Here is a 17,249-nt window from a genome sequence, read left to right on the forward strand (position 1 = left end):
TTAACCTTTTTCAGGCAAGAGATTATAATCAGACTCCACCAATCCAAGGTCAGGGGCAGAAAACAACATTGTGTTTTGTTGCATTGTGAAGTCTACCACCACAGTTCTATCTTTGCCTAATTTATTGAAACTGAATTGCAGTATTTTTTTCTTTCATTTCCAGGCATTCGCACATGCTATTTCTCTTGCCTGAGATGATTTCCCGTTCTTCATTTTTGATAGGTGTATACCAGAAATAAGATAAATGTAGTGAATTCTGAACAATGGTGACATTTTATTCAGGTTATAGTTAGCCTAGGTGTTATTTTCCTCCTCTGTCCCCTCCTATCCAAGCCAGAGTTTATAAAATCCTTCCCATTGTCACAATGCAGTTCAAAGAGACAGAGAGATTAGAACAAAGAAACAAAAGTCACTTCTGAATGACTACTAGAGGCAACCACTATTTTTAGAGAGAGTGCACTTTAAGGGAAACCAAATATCCTCAGATGTAAGTTTGGTGACTTAAAGATAAATTTTGAACAGTTGTTGACTGAGAAACTAAAAATTCCCTGTCATTTGAATGAAATTCCTGATACAAGAAAGCATCCTTTGCAGAGCACAGTGGCATCAGAGGTAGAATTTTTAAAGCAAAGAAGTAGATCAGCAATAAAGTAGATTCAGGACAAAGAAAGAAAGAGAATTTGCACAGAATCAGTGAAGGGATATTTCTTTTAGTAGCACCTGGCTAAAAGTTTCTCCAATTGGGAGGTGAGGAAGAATGAGTATTTTACTGTATGTTTACATGCCTAAGTTAACTGTTTAATAGTCTATATGCAGTCAATTCCAAAATAAGCATTAGTTTAGCCATTCTTAGCAGGGGAAACAAAAATTTTAAACCTAAAACCCTTAAAACCCTTTTCTAAAATTAAAAGCAATTCTAAGTCATAATGTTGTTTGAGAAGCCAAGGAAGAAAAGGAATTCAGTATGTCAAGTGCTTTGAATTTTGAAAGTGCTTCACTGCTGAGATAAGGATATTTACATTCTGTGGCCACAGCAACAGAGCCAGAAAGTGCAGTTAAGAGAACGGAGGGGAGGAGGAAAGATAGTATTTAAATTTAAATTTACACAGGCTTTGTCTGTTATTAAGTTTATTGGAAAAGAGCTAGAAGCTTCTGGACAGACTCGGTAGCTATACGTTTTTTTCCAGAGATATCCATTTAACGTTAACTACAATATTGCTGTTCAATATTCATAGATTGTAACCTTCTACTGCCACATGTACAAAACATTCCATTATTTACTTAAAGCACATTTGTTTTGTAGAAAATGGAATTTGTTACTTAATTTGCAAATAAGGTAACAACCCTGTGCTAATCTATATAAAAATGATCCTCACATTAGTTGGAAAATCCTGCCATTTCAGGAACGTCTGTTTTTTTCTTCTTTGTGGGTTGCAAGTAAACCCATGTCTTTAGCAGGTTCAAATCCAAATACAACAGGAGGATTGGTTTCTGTGACATGATAACTTTAATTTGTTGAGCACTTACTGTGTGCCAGGAACTATGTCATGCACGATACCTGCCATTTGCTAATCGCCCTCTATGAGTCAGAGTTCAGCTGGGGAAACAGAGCCATTGTGACTGGTTTGAGTGGAAGCGGCTTATTCAGCAGCGCACTGGAGCTGGCTTGCATGGGCTGCTAATACTCATGTGCATTTCTTCCTAACTCTGAATTTAGGGACTTAATGTTGGTGAACTTGAAAGAAGGGAGTATTTATACCACAAAATCAGCAAAGGCTACAAATCAGGCTTTCTCAGGAGAGCAGGTTTGTTACATATCCCTGCAAGGAGCCAGGAAAGTGAAAGTCTGGAAGAGGATGTTGGAGGGTCAGAGATGCCACCAGTTCTCCTGAAGCACTGGCTCAGGTGGGGAATGCAGAGCTTGCAGAGAAACCAGAAAAGACAAACGCATCTACTTGCCAAAGATGCATTGCAAAGGGGAAGTTCTTGGAGAGGAACAGGGGAAGCTGCTGCCTTGTGGGGGTACAGTTAAACATCTAGTGGTGGGCTTGGTCAGCAGAGTCAGCAGTCAGCAAGACAAACTAGACATGGAGCAGAGCAACGTCAGTGTCTACTGGGATCCAGCAGACTGTCCTTCATCTGCCTGTCCTTCCCCTCTCCTCTGCTTCATTTCTGCCTCCCAAATTTTATGCAGATTCGTTTTTTGCCCAATCTTGTATTGAATCATATAGGAAACAGGTGTCTGAAAAACACAGATCTCAGCCTAATCAAGTTGACATGGCACAATCCAATACATGTCCCAGTAGTGCAATAAAACAGATATTACATCTCAATTTTTCAGAAAAAAAAATCCAAAATCTAGCAAGGTAACTTGTCTGAGGATATGCAATACGTCACTAGGCCTGTTAGAGTCCAGAACTTGTCTTCCCTTAACTATAGAATACTGGGAGTCTTGCTTTTTTTTTTTGGTTAAATAATGACTCAAATAAAATAATCCCATTTCAAAAGTGCAATAGGTAAGCACTTGAGATGGATGAACCCATTTGACAATTATAGTCAACATTTTAGTCCACTGAATGGTCAGGTCAAGTGAGCATTTTTGCAAATGTATCTTAAGGATGCTTAGTTCAACATAAGCTATAATTTACCCTTAGCTTCTGATATACAAAGATAAATGACAGGATAGGATTTTTGCCAACAAGGAGCACATAGTCTATTTGGAAAAATAGACATAGAAATAATTTTGGTACCAGACTTTTTAAATTTTTAAATTTTTATTCTTTAGAGATGGGGGTCTTACTATGTTATCTAGGCTGGTCTTGAACTCCTGGCCTCAAGCGACCTTCCCACCTCAGCCTCCCAAGGTGTTGGGATTATAGGCACATGCCACCCTGCCTGACCCTAGGCCCAGACCCTGGAATGAGCCTCCAGGTTTCTCAGCTCTACCTGCCTGCCAGGGCTGGGATGTTTGCTCCCTGGAGACCCTGGCCTCTGCAGCCACCATCTGAATCCTATCACCACTGCCCACCTGAGTTTCAGCATGAGCTCTGTGTTGTCTGCTGAAGTGGAGGCCCCAGGGCTTCTTGGTTCAGATCTGACTTGACTGAAATCCAGGTGTGGGCAGGGGAGCTGAGAATTCCCCACCACTCTGACTCTCAGAGGAAGCATCACATAGTTGGCTGTGGATCTGGTTTCTCCGGCAGCTTCCAGGAAGGCCTATCATAACTCAGAAGTGGTTCTGGGAGTTGACACTTGGTGACCTTTGATCAATGATAAACAGGAGTGGAGGATGCTGGCAGATAAATCATGCCTTCCTGTCTACCACAGACTATTCTGAGGTCCAGTGGTTCCATAGAGCTGTCTACAAGTGGGGGTCAAGTGATTGAACAACGGTGTTTTCTAGGAGGATGCAGCCAGTTGAGTAAATTGCCACTTTGTTTATGTCTGCCTCCTTTCCTTCCTATTCTCCTTCTCCCTTCACTGTTACTGCAGTGGGATGGTGCCTCCTCTAAAGCCTTGGACTCTAACCTTTGCCTCAGGCTCTGATCTCTATTTAGCAAAGTAAACAAATGCTAAATAAATGCTAATAGTAGCAAGTGTAAAATACTACTGGGAATGATTGCTAAAAAGTATTCTTTACTTCTATTTTGATGCTTGGCTTGTGTTTCATTGTTTAAAGCCCAAGCCTTTGATATTTGCTCAGTAAATTCTTAAATTAATCCTTAAGTGTTCACATGCCATGATGTGATATGTTATAACCATCAGTTAATATGTTTTCATTTTAAAAGAGATTTCATTAGGCCAAAGGAATGAGTAGTACATGAATTTCATATTGCGCAGTGTGGAATTCATAGGGAGGAGGGATGCTCAAATCATAGCCCATTGATGATGATCTAATTCATCCCAATATGACAATCTTATGAGTCAGACTTACAGGACTGTATGTTGTAACACTTGTTAAAAATTACACGAATTACCTATATTGGGATGTAGACAACTACACATTTTATTTGATGGAGCTAGTGGGTGCTTTCTTTAGAAAAAACATGCAACTATTCTACGTGGCTAGGAAAAAACAAACAAAAAACCTCACTTTATCCCCAAGATTTGTAGTCTCATCGCCTGGCTCTCATGGTAAAGGCACACCACAATGAGCAGAATATGGGAAAGTAATAGATACTTTGCATTAATGATTAATGTATTAGGAAAATTTAAAAAGTATATTTCAAATCTCAGGGATAACATGCATGTGTTCATATTTTAAATGAGTTTGTCTGGCAACTGCAGAACGGGCAAATTAGCTTCCTTTATTATAAGAGAAGAACTCTCTCCAATTAACTTTGGAGACCAAATCCCAAACTGCAAATAATTGAAAATAAAGGTTAAAAATGAATACGCTGATACAGCAGTCTCTTAGAACAGAATGCATCATCACTATACAATTATAGCTGGGTTTACCAAGTAGAAGATTAAAAGAGAAACTGCCAATTACAACATTTTAGTCACAAAGATTTTCAGCAGAACTTTGTGGTAAAAATTAGGACAATGGTAAAATGGTATATTTAACCTAAATCATCTAAGAGTCTTCACAATAATCAGAAATTTTTTTTTCTATCAAGATTTTACCTTTTCTTTTCTTGGTTAGAGACAGAATCATCTCAATGGAAAATTAGCAGTCACAGAGCAATGTTCAATTTCAGTAAATTGTGGCACAATTCTGGTTCTGTATGTTATCAGGAGCCTTTAATGCCATTGCTGCAGGACAATCAGAGATTTTTTCCAGTTCTTGGTACTTGAATTGCAAAGGAGAATATTAATGGGATGGAGAAATCTTTCAACTCTGAAACTCTATGCCTGGAAGAATCGTAAGATAGCATTTTCTCTTAAAGTGCCTTTGCTTAAGAAGATCCACAACCCTGATTATTATTCAAACCTAATTTCATCTCACAAAACTTAAGTAAAGGACAATCTTCAAGTTCTGAGGATTATAAAAGATGACAGCATATGGACTTTTGATAAAAAATGCACCAGGGGCAACAGCTGCCCACCAAAAGACAGCTCAGAGAGGCTGTCAGTCAGAAAAACAGGGAGGCGAGTCAGAGAAAATCACCATGTCAGGCTCACAGGCGAGAAAGCCATTACTCCTTAAATGCTGGTTGCTGTACTGTGTAGATGACATTATGATATTCTTGGTTAGTTATTTAACTGTAGTTTTCATTTAACATTTACGTACTTGAAAAGACAACCCAAATTACCATTGTCCTGGTTAGGGTTTGGAAACATAGTATAAGGTTCATTTCTTTCCTTCAACCAATATTTATTGAGGGCCTACTATTTACGAGGCACTATGCTAGATTCTGGGGCTGTAAAAATGATTGGGTCCTGATCCCTGTTCTTTAGTAGCTTATGGTCTAGTGGGATATGAAAGTTGGAGGTATAATTAGAGATCATTTAATTTTATAGCTTAGGACTCTTAGGCCGAGAGAGAGCTAGGGGCATATTAAAGGTGACCTGACTTGCTGGAGACAGAACTGAGATGATTCAGGTCCTCTGATTTCCAAAAAAGAGTTCTTGAGAATTCATTACTCATTGATTTATTTACTCATTCAACACATACGTATTGGGTGCCTGCTCTGGGCCTTTCACTTCCTTCTTCTCTTGGGGGTAACACTTTAGCAGTAAAGCTAAGCATCAAAATGATGAAGAAAGCACAAAATCCTTAAGCCATAACTGAGATCTATAAATAATGTCACGGAAGTTTTTAACAAGTAAATTTAAACAGTATTGCAAGCATCCTCCTGCTGATGGCAGATCATGTTAAATGTAACATGATCAATTCCAGGTAAATTGTGTCCATATCAGTTTTCATTCTTTCCGTCTCCATCAGGGTTGATTTCCAGTTGCCCCTGGAACTTATGGATTGTTGAAAAGGCCCATCTGGTTCTAGGTCATCGTCTGCTAGCGCTGTCAATATTTGCTGAGCTGTCTGATTTCCCTCATCCCTGACACTTGTCATTAATTTCCACTGGGATCTGCTGATACCCATGAACCCCCTCTGGTCTGTGCTGCTTGGGTTCCTGCCGCAAAGCCCCTGGTTTGGGATTCCAGGCTTCTCAGGTCGTACACTCCTCAGACACACACTCTCTTCTTTACAGAAAGAAAAAGTTAAAAAAAAAATTTTTTTAAGTATTATCTTAGAATGGAAAATTCATTTGTCTTCTTCCAAATTTGTTGTTTAGGTATAAATATAATGCCTTTAAGTTCTTCGAGGCTTTGTCTTTTGATAGTCAAATGCTAGGATTTTTAGACTGCAACTCTAAGTCCCTCAAGTCATTGCCATAGAGGTGATTGTTGAACTGCTTTGAAACTCAAAAAAATAGTTGACACATTTTTCTTTCAACAACATAACCTGAGGGCAGTGGTAAGGGGTAGGGTGCTGTGTTAGTGATTGCTCAAAGCGGTAATACTTATTTATCATGCCTCATGGTTTCTGTGGGTCAGGCATTCAGATGAGGCACAGTGAAGACAAGTTATCTCTACTCTGCCGTATCTGGGGCCTCAGCTGGAAATTATCAAACATGATGGGCCGGAATCATCTTAAAGCTTGGAAATGTGGTATCTGGAGGTTGCTATTGGCTGGGGGCCTAGCCAGGCAGTCAGCTGAAAGAATCTCACATGGCCATGCCATCTATGTGCTGTGGGCTTTTTCACAACATGGTGGCTGCGTTCCAAAAGCAAGATTAACAGAGAGGAGAGAGAGAGAAAGAGAGGAGAGCTGGGGAGAAAAAGAGAGGTGTGTGTGTGTGTGAGAAAGAGAGAGAGAGAGAGAGAGAGAGAGAACTAGATGGAAGCCGTATTGTCCTTTATAAGAGACTCTGTCAATCACCCAACATTCTTTTGTCAGTTAGGGCAATTGCAAAGGTCTACTGGTGTGTTCCAGGGGAGGGAATATTAACCCTGTGTCTGGATGGGGAGGCTTATTCATGTCACCTTGTGAGCATATGAAATGGTATATATATTCGATATTGGTGTGGCCATCTTTGGAAAATATAATCTGCCAATGAGATTTGGCAGGAAATATATATCCCATAATATTATTTTGTCACATAAATGACTGCAACTCATAATCATCATCCATGTGTGCAGATGTGGCCCCAAAGTAAAATGTACATTGATGGAGAATCAAGCTCTTCCTTTCTCTCTCTCTTTGTGTCTTTAATCCGTCTTCTTGGGGTAAAAGGCACTTTTCAGTTGTTTGTTCTGTAAAGGAACCGTAGGCCTGCAGTGGACCTGTATCTGTATGGGTCTGCAGAAGAAATAATTCAGCTGAGGGGCATAGGGCAGAAAGAGAGACCAAGGCAAGTTTTAGAGCTGGAGTGAGAGTTTATTAAAAAGTTTAATAAACTTTTTAAGCAGGAATGTAAGGAAGTAAAATATACTCGGAAGAGGCCAAGCCGGTGACTTGCGAGATCAAATGCCCTGCTTGACCTTTGACCTGGGGTTTTATATGGTGGCCTGCTCTGGAGTCTTGCATCACGTCTCCCCTGACAGCAGGGTGGGCTGTCTGCATGCACAATGGCCTGCCAGCACTTGGGAGGGGAGCATGCACAGTGTGTTTACTGGAGCTGTGCACATGCTTGCTTGAGGTGTTCTTCCCTTACCACTTGAATGTCCCTAGGACGTCACATACCAGTCAAACTCTGCCATTTGCCTCTTAATGTGCTTGCTTGAGCCCACTCGCCCAACTCCTGAGATCTTATCAGGAAGCTGCTGATCACATTTCAGTTCTTTTCTGTCTATTGGGAGATGGCCTTTCCCTGGTGCAGGTTGTGACCAATTATTATTTTAGACAGACAGTTAGCTGCCTGACCATCACCTGACGGTTGCCTGAGATTCCTGGTGTGTGTGTGGCAGGGGGAGCTCTCTCCAGCTCTGCTCATATCTGACTAGTTATCTACTATAACTGGTCTGCCCTAGCACATTTACAAAATAGCTAGGCTTTTCCTCCCTAGTCACTCCTTTTGCTTGTTGCCCATGATGGTTAGTTTTATGTGTTAACTTGACTGGGCTAAGGGATGCCCATGTAGCTGGTAAAACATTATTTCTGGGTGTGCCTGTGAGGGTGTATCTGGAAGAGATTGGCATTTGAATGGGTAGGCTGAGTAGAGACAATCATACAATCCATGGAGGGCAGGCATCATCCCAGTGTGAGCAGGACCTTATCAGTGTATGCAGGTGTCATCTGTTCTGCCCAGTTAGAACAATTAGGCAGAGGAAGGGCACATTCTCTCTCTCTTCCTGAGTTGGGACATGCGTCTTCTGCTCTCAGAATATCAGCAGCACTCTTGGTTCTCAGGCCTTTGGACTCTCATTGAATTTTACCACTGACTTTCCTGGTTCTCCAGTTTTCAGATGGCAGATGGTGGACCTTCCTGGCCTCCACAATCGTGTGAGCTAATTTCTATAATGAATCTCCTCCTCGCATGTCCCTATATAGCCTATTGGTTTTGTTTCTCTGGAGAACCCTGACTAATACATTGCCCTTTCTCTACTTTCCCCAGTGACCAAGTTTGTTTATGCTGAATTTCCCCCAACCCTGTCACCAGTTCCTGCTCATTTTTCCTTCTTTCCTTTCCCATATCAGAATTTAACAATCTAGCCTTTTGCTAGGGAATTAATTGGAGTTCCCATGTCCCTAACTAATAATAGTTTGTTTTTGCTTTTGCCCATGCATTTTAACAGCTGCCTAATTGAAGTATCTGAAGGGAATAACTAATAGTGAGAAACTTAGGTTTTAAAAGCTGACTGCAGGATTCATTTGGGAATAAGATCGGGCAAGGTAGGTGAAGCCACTCAATGGCTTCTGATGGTGCCATGCAGATACCATCTGTGTGGCCTGGGCCCAGGGTTGACCTGCTTTCAGCAGGCCTAATTAACAAAAGGAGAAGAATTGCCTTCTTCCCATGTCCATGGGAAGGGGCTGATCTAGCAGAATTGTGCAGCCCAGTAATTCTCTTCCAAATGAAACAATTTTACTATTTTATTCTGGTTATAAATTAATGCATGCCTATTCTTAAAAATTTAAACAATTCTTAAATGTATAGAGAAAAAAGGGGAAATCATCTGAAATCTTACCACTCCTACTAAACTGTTGTAATATTTTGGTAAACAGAATTTCCTGTGTTTCCATATGCTATAGGTATCTGTAGCTATACCCATGTATAACTGTGTATAAATAGGACACTATACATATAGTTCTCGATCTTATTTTTTCCTTCAATAATTGGTGGTAGGTTTTTTTCATGTGTCAATAAATATAGATCCACACCATCATATTTATTGACTGCGCAGTATTCTTCTGTGAGACATACCACAATTTACTTAACTAATCTCTATTGAACACAATTATGCTGATTGCATTTTTTTGATATTATGATCAATGCTCTGAAGAGCTTTCTTGTACATCCATTTTTATCTATTGTTTAAAGATCTCCTTGGGATAAATTCCCATAGGGGAAAATCACTAAACTTTTTTTCTTTTAAAAAGGACAATAGGAAGCCATGGGGGAAAGAAAGCTGAGTTAGCAGCCTAGTTCCAGAGAATTTATGCAACCAAAATGCATAGAGGCCTATGCTGTGTCAGGAGACTAATCTAGACAGCTTGAGATGCAAAGATAAAATAAATCTTCAAAAAACTCTAGACTGATAGGGTAGATACACTGACTCTTAAACACATAATTACTACAATGAGATCAAATTCCCAATAGAAGTATGAACAAAATACCATGAGGAAGATAAAAGAAGGCAATTAAACCTGGGCAAGAGAGTTTGGGAAATAATTTAACAGAGAAAGCAACCATTGAATTGGTCCTTCATTAAAGAGGTAAGTGTATTATTTGTGTGGGTTTCTATAACAAAGTACTGCAGACTGAGAGGCTAAAATGATCAAAGTGTATTTTCTCACGGTTCTGGAGGCTGGAAGTTTGAGATCAAGGTGTCAGTAGGGTTGGTTCCTTCTGAGGATCCTGAAGGAAGGATCTGTTCCCTATGGCTTGTAGATGGCTACCTTCATCCTGTGTCTTTACATTGTCTTCTCCCCGTATGTGGCTGTGTTCAAATTTTTTCTTTTTATAAGGACATAAGTCACATCAGATTAGGGCCCACTCTAATGACCTTATTTTAACTTTCCTCTGTATTTCTCTCTAAATACAGTCACATTCTGAAGTACTGGGGTTTAGGACTTCAACATACAAATTTGGTGGCGGGGACGGGGGGAGGGGGACACAATGCAGCCCATAAGAGTGAGGGAATGCAGAAATGCTTCTAAAAAGACCCAGAGTCAGGCAGGGGTGCTGTGTGATTATGGAAGACCAAGGAAGCATTGTGATGTAGGTGGAAAAGGTCTATAGGCTGGGAATGTGGAAAGGGAATGCTGACAGGAGATGCATTTATACTGGGAGTCAGGAGCTTGCAAACAGCCCTGAGGAAGGTGGGCTGAGAAATCAGGGATGAGTTTAAGTGGTGGAGCGGCATGGTCAGATTTGTCTTTCATTTAGATGTTGCTGTCAGAATACCAATGTGGGTGAGGATTTGGAGCACCTGATGAGCAGCTGGTGGGATTATAAAACGGAGCAATCATATTGAAAAATAATATGGCACTTCCTTTAGAAGTTAACCATACACCTATGATATGATCACGTATTCCTCTCCTAGGTATTTATTTCAAGAGAAATGAAAGCATGTCTATATAATGATTTGCACATGAATGTTAATAGCAGCTTTATTCATAATTGCCAGAAACTGGAAACAATCCAAATATCCATCAACAGGTGAACAGATAAACAAATTATGGTATATCCATTCAGTACAGTACCCCTTAGAAATAAGGAAGGAACCATTAATAACCACATGGGTAAATCTCAAAATAATTATACTGAGTGAAGAAACCCAAGCCCCAAAAACAAAAATATGATACATATTATAAAATTCTGTTGATATAAAATTTTACAAGATGCAAATTAATCTAGGGATGAAGACTGGGGATGGGTGGGGCAAGGCTGGGAGGGAGGTATTACAAAGCGACATGAGGAAAGTTTTGAGGGTGATATAAATGTTCCCCCTCTTGATCGGGGTGATGTTTTCCTGGGTGTATAAATATGTCAAACTCATCAAATTGTACACTTTAAGTACAGGCAGTCTATTGTATGTCAATTATACCCCAATTAATAAAAAGCAAACAAAACCAAAATAAACAAGAAAAGAGGCATGTCAGTGTATTAAAAAACAGAGCACAGACTTGTGAAAGAGATACCAATTAGGAGATTATTCGATTATTCCAGAAGGCCAGCAAGGGCTTATGAGAGTCTGAATGAGGCTGGGTAGGTGGTGACCACTTGACTCTGCTCTTTTTCTGTTCTGGGACTCAAGATTTTAGGAACTGAACACCTGTAGGCTGCAGAAGGGCACGTTGTCCCTGTGTGATGGGGGAATGTACCAGACTTCCTTCCTCCTACTCTCTTGTATATGCTAGCAATAATTTTAGGCATTCATAGCAGTGGTGAGTAAGACAGGCAAATATCTGTTGCGTTCATGAGGGTACGTTTCAGTGAAAGACAAAAAGTAATAGATAGGGGTAAGCACTATGAAGAAAAAGCAGGGTAAGGGAGCATGTGGTAGATGTGAAGGGATGTGAAAGCTACTTTAGAGAGGTGTTTAGAAAAGGCTACTCTGAGGTGACATTTGATCTCAGATCTGCATGAAGTGGCATGCTGGGTCCAACCCACAGACCCTAACCCAGCAATGGATAACAAATGCACTCAGACACAGATATCCAATGAAAGAGCCACTCACAAACACTGAAGAGGGTGCTATAAAGAGTCAGCAGCAACAGCCCTCATCAGGTGGTGCTGTGGGCATTTATTCAGTATAGATTTAATGACAGAGGCTTTTAGTCAACACACTTGTGGATAATTTATATGGTCACCCTCCTTGGAGAGAGCAGTCCTACGAATGATTAAAGGCCAGGTTGTGAGGCCTAAAGCAAACACCATTTGTGGGTAATAATATTGTTGACCCCCTGAGTAGAGAGCAGTCATGTGCCTGTAGATGCCCATGGATGTTCAAAGGTCAGTCTTAGGACCATATGAGTAAACACGCTCTTTAGATAAACTCCTTTATGTTGCTTTGTACCTACTCCTGCCTAATTGCCTGAGAGTAAGAACTGCTACCTTTGGCTCAGTCCTTCCCGAGGCTTTTGCAAAAACCTCTTAGTCTTCCAAGAAGGTTTGTGTCCTTTTCTATATAATTCTTCTCTTATAATTTCTCCCACCATCCTGACTGAACCCCTACAGTGGTAAAGGGAGGTTAGTTGAGATCAGGGACAAGTACCCTTGGCTAAGAATCTGACAAGTGCAAAGGTCCTGAGGTGGTTGTGGAAGTGGCTTGTCAAGAAGACTGAAGCAGCCAGAAAAGTAGGAAGGGCAACAGCCATGGCTGGAGTAGGTTCCTGATTTGCCACCCACATGTGCCTATACAAGCCTCCTGGTAACTTACACTGGGCACTTCCTACAACAAAGTTCATGCTAGACTGTTGAAAATGTTAAATACTATTTGAAATATTGTTCATTTTACTGTAGCTTCAATTCTCTTATGCCTTTTTTTTATAATAAGATTGGGATTGATCATAGTATTTGTTGTAATGGGATTTAATCTACATCTTATTAGCTTCTAAGGTGTGAAAAGTCTTACAACAGTGTCTTTATTTACCATCTATCTCAATGCCCACGGTGAGTGGAATCCTAAATTAAAACAAATCTGGGTATGACAGAGAAATGGATACTCAGAAGTGGTTGACAAATTAAGACCACTGATACATTTCTATTAATATAAATTCTGCCTTTAAAATGGTAGTATTAAGAGGAAGCAACAGGCATTCTCAGCCAGCTATTATGAGGTGAGCATTTCTACATGTCTGAATTAATTCCCTTAACAATCTTGTTATTAACACCATTTTGCAGCTGTAGAAACTGAGGCTTAGAAGCATTACAGGACTTGTCCAAGGTCACACAGCTAGGAAATGCTAAAGCTAGGATTTGAAGTCACATCTGCTGCCTCCTGGCTTGGGTTCCTGTCACTGCACCCTGGCAGTCTTGAGTGCTGTGCCATGACATCCATAATGCCAGGCTGTCATGGACTGAACAGAAGACAGTCCTCTTAAGAAAGCAAACAGCTTCCTTGAGAAAAAGCCCCATGGCTTTATTCTCTTGATCGTCAGACCTACCTATCTGCCTGAATGTTGCAGAGGATCTTGTGCCTGACTTCAGCTGGTCCTCCCTTCTGACAAGAATTCTCCAAAGGGACTGGCGGCAGGAGGCTGGGGGATGTGGCTGGGTCAGCCAGGCGTGATTGAACACTGTTCCAGTATCGAGACCTGATAAAAATCTGGGGCTGCTGGGCACTCGATTTTTAAAGTAATCCTGTCAGTTCCCTAATAATAGTAATAAATTAACCAAACAGCAGATTCAGTGGTATTTTATGTCCTAAGGGTATTGCTTTCACACTTCAACTTGATAGCATGATTTATCAAGAGATAAATTACAGCTGGGAATGAATGGATTTACTGATGTCAGGGAGACGACAAGTATATTCTGAAGATGTTACCAGTGATGGGCATGTACCTGACAAGTATGCTTGAAGATCCCCAAACAAAAATGCTTCTCTTCAGAGGCTGAATAACTTTTCACTTTCTATGTAGGTCATTGCAAGGACAGAAGGATTTTGGTAGTCTAATTAGCTCCTTCCCGAAATCATTGTCACCTAATAGTATTAATTACATTGCTATTTGTGGGTGGGCTTCTTCGATCACCTTTAAGCCTTTTCTGAAACCAGTAAGGAGGATCAGTAAAGAAAGGAATGTGGGGTTGTGCTACTGTGAATGGAAGTTCCTGTGCTACCTCCTCCCACTCCTCCACTCCCAATTCGCCATTACTGTGTATCTATCATTCTTGTTACATAAAGGCACTTGACTAAGACAGAATTTGACTGTTGGATTCACTCACTGAGCACAATCCTCTCATTCCTGGCTGTAAAGGCAGGAGGGATTAGTTCTGGGAAGTTGCTCAGGAGAGTAATCAGAAAGCAGAACTGACAAAGAGAGCCCAGGGAGAGGGCAGAGATGACTTGGGCTCTCTAGTTGAGAAGGACTTCCCTGCAGATATGTGAAGATGGCCTTGAGGCAGGCCTGGAACTGTGAGCTGAGAGTGGGGTTAGCAGACGCCTATGGGTCTATCTAGAGTGAGTACTTTCAAGGAAAGGCATAGTAGAAGAATTCTTGTTGAGGAATGGTCTAATGAATGGGCTCTTAAAGGCTTTTTGAGGTTTTTAATGACAATAAGAAGAGCAGGCTTATTTTTGTGTGTGTGGAAGGGGCACACAGTGATAGGAAGAGCTGGGGGTAGGGCTGGGTGCAAGTGATTAGCCCTTAATGGTATCTTGAAGGAAAAATAATTCTAAGCTTGGAGCATCTACTTCATAAAAGAAGCAAGTTAAAGATGACTTGAGCCTTGGACATTTAAAACATGTTTTAAAAAACAAACTGCAAAGTCTAGGCAATGTACAATTAAGAAGCCAACAAATCAAATTGTGCCCAACAAATCAAAGTGAAAAGTATAAGTCATTAGAAAAAGTAGATGTAGAAATAAGATTTAACTTCAGAAGCAACCAAGCAAATAAGCTCATTAATGAATAGTCCACTCGAGGAACAAATAGTATTTAAAATGCTTTCAGCTTTTGGATGGTTTAAAGCCAGCCATAACTGAGTAGCTATGTACACAGATTAAAAGAAAATGGTGCAATGCAGTTTCTTGTTAAATCTCTTTAAGTTTACCAACAGCCTGAAGCATCTGTCAAAATCTCAGGGAGGTGCTACAAAGAACTATTTTAAATCTCCAAATTCAGGGCACCTGAAGTAGAGGTGCATGTCATTTTCCTCTTGCAGATAAACAGCTTTGCCATTCATAAACAGTGAAAACTATTATAAACATCTAACAGTTTTCCACCATATAGTCTGTGTGAACATCTCTGGGCTTGCATTTTTTTAATTGTAAAAATATTTGTTTCATCATCTCTCTTTTTTTTTCTGACCAAATTCTGGGCACATTTTTATAGGAAAAAGAAATGATCAAGCATGAGACAGGACCCCTGGATTCTGGGGAAGCACTTTGGTTCAGGATAGGCCTTAAAGATAGGACCTTGCCATCTTGACATCTGACTTCCAGATAAACCCTCCAAAAAAGAAAAAAAAAAAGCCCTAAGGACGAGAGAAGTCATCTTTAACATGCATATTCTCTTAGAGAAAATATGCCCACGGCTAATGTGAGAGGCAGAGCAGAACTGAACTGTGGCTTTAATTTTTCTACCTGAGAGTCAGAGTTTGTGTGTGGAGATGAATTTTGATAGATGTCATAAAGCAACTGTTGGCCTGATGCTGTTACAGTTACCCACACTTCCAGTGAGCGACCCAGCGGGTACTAATATTGGGAGGCAGGGCCACTGAAGCCAACTGTATTCAAATTGAGGTAGACAGAAACCCAGATTTGGCTACCTGCCAGCCTGCTATGCTACCCCTTTCTCAACTGACATTAACTCAGGAGTAGGAAGTTGGGGCAAGGGATGAATTCTTCTATTTCTTCTGTTATTGACCTTCCTTTGAGACCCAATTTAGCCCAAGATGGGTAAGAAAAGTGAGACTGCTGATATTATTTATTTTGACCTCCACCCAGAAACATACTGCTTCAGCCTTTCATCTTTTTTGGATCAATTGACACACGTGTTATTTTTTGTTTTGTTTGATTTGGCTTAAAATGGTGGCTATCATTTTTTTTTCTGCCTTTGGTTTGTTGAAGCAAAAGTTGCTATGAGTCACAAACTTTGCCTGCTTTACATAGCCATTTAACTATATTAGAAAATTACATCAAATATATTAAAAATAATATTTTATAGTAAATATATTAAAAATTATACTGCAGGAACAAATGGGAAGAAATAGCACCACTTTAAAGTAAAGTATAACATACCATTTATTAAACAACTTGCCCTATGAATTTTCACAAACAACAAACTGAACATTCCCATGTAAGCCCCACCCAGGTAAAGAAATAGAAAATTAACAGAACCCCCAGTTCCACCCCTTGTCCTCCTTTTAATTTCTTTCTGACAAAAATGGCCACTGTTTTGACTTTCCTCACAGATCACTTAAAAAAAATCCACTTTAGGCTGGGTGAGGTGGCTCATCCCTGTAATTTCAGCACTTTGGGGGTACCAAGGAAGGAGCTTCACTTGAGCCTAAGAGTTCACCACCAGCCTGGGCAACACAGTGAAACTCAGTCTCTATAAAAATAAATAAAATTAGCACACACCTGTAGTCCCAACTTCTATATTCTGGAAGTGACGTGGGAGGATCACTTGTACCTGGGAGGTTGAGGCTTTAGTGAGCTGTGATCATGCCACTGCTTTCCAGGTCAGGCAACAGAGCAAGACCTTGTCTCAAAATTAAAAAAAAAAAAAATTTTAAGTAAATAAATTTTAAAAAATTACTTTGACTAAATAATGTCATACAGTTTGTATTGTTGTGTCTAGATTCTTTCAACATTATGGTTATGAGAGTCATTAGTGTTGTTGCTATAGCAAAAGTCCAGTGATTCTTATTGCTTTAGTATTTCATCTGGTGAACTCGCCACAGTTCATTTACACTTCCTACTGTGGATGAACATGTGGAATGTTGACAGCTTTTGCCTATGATGAATAATGTTGCAACGTACATTCTTGTACATATCTTTTGCTAAACATACGTACCATTAGTGTTGGCTATACACTTATGAGTGGAATTGATGGGCCAAAGAGTGCACATATGTTCAGCATTGCTAAATACTGAATAATTTTCCAATGTGATGGTGGCAATTAATGTTCTGGTTCAAGAGTTTGGCTCTATAGTCTTACCATTACTTGATGTTGTGCCTTCTACATTTTAGCCCTTCTGGTAGCTGTACAAATGGCTTCATTTCTGAGAATATATATTGTCAAACACAATAGTTAAAAACTTTTTTAAAAAGCTATGAATATTTGTGTTTTAAGATTAAATAATATCCTGAGAGAGACAAATCCGTGGATGACCTCACAGAGGAATACTGGTGACACAGAATTTATGTAAGAACAATGTTTTGAGGATAGATGGTCTAAATTATTCTATGAAA

The sequence above is a fragment of the Cebus imitator genome, unplaced genomic scaffold (genome assembly GCF_001604975.1).
Source record: "Cebus imitator isolate Cc_AM_T3 unplaced genomic scaffold, Cebus_imitator-1.0 Scaffold453, whole genome shotgun sequence".
In the NCBI taxonomy this organism is placed as follows: Eukaryota; Metazoa; Chordata; class Mammalia; order Primates; family Cebidae; genus Cebus; species Cebus imitator.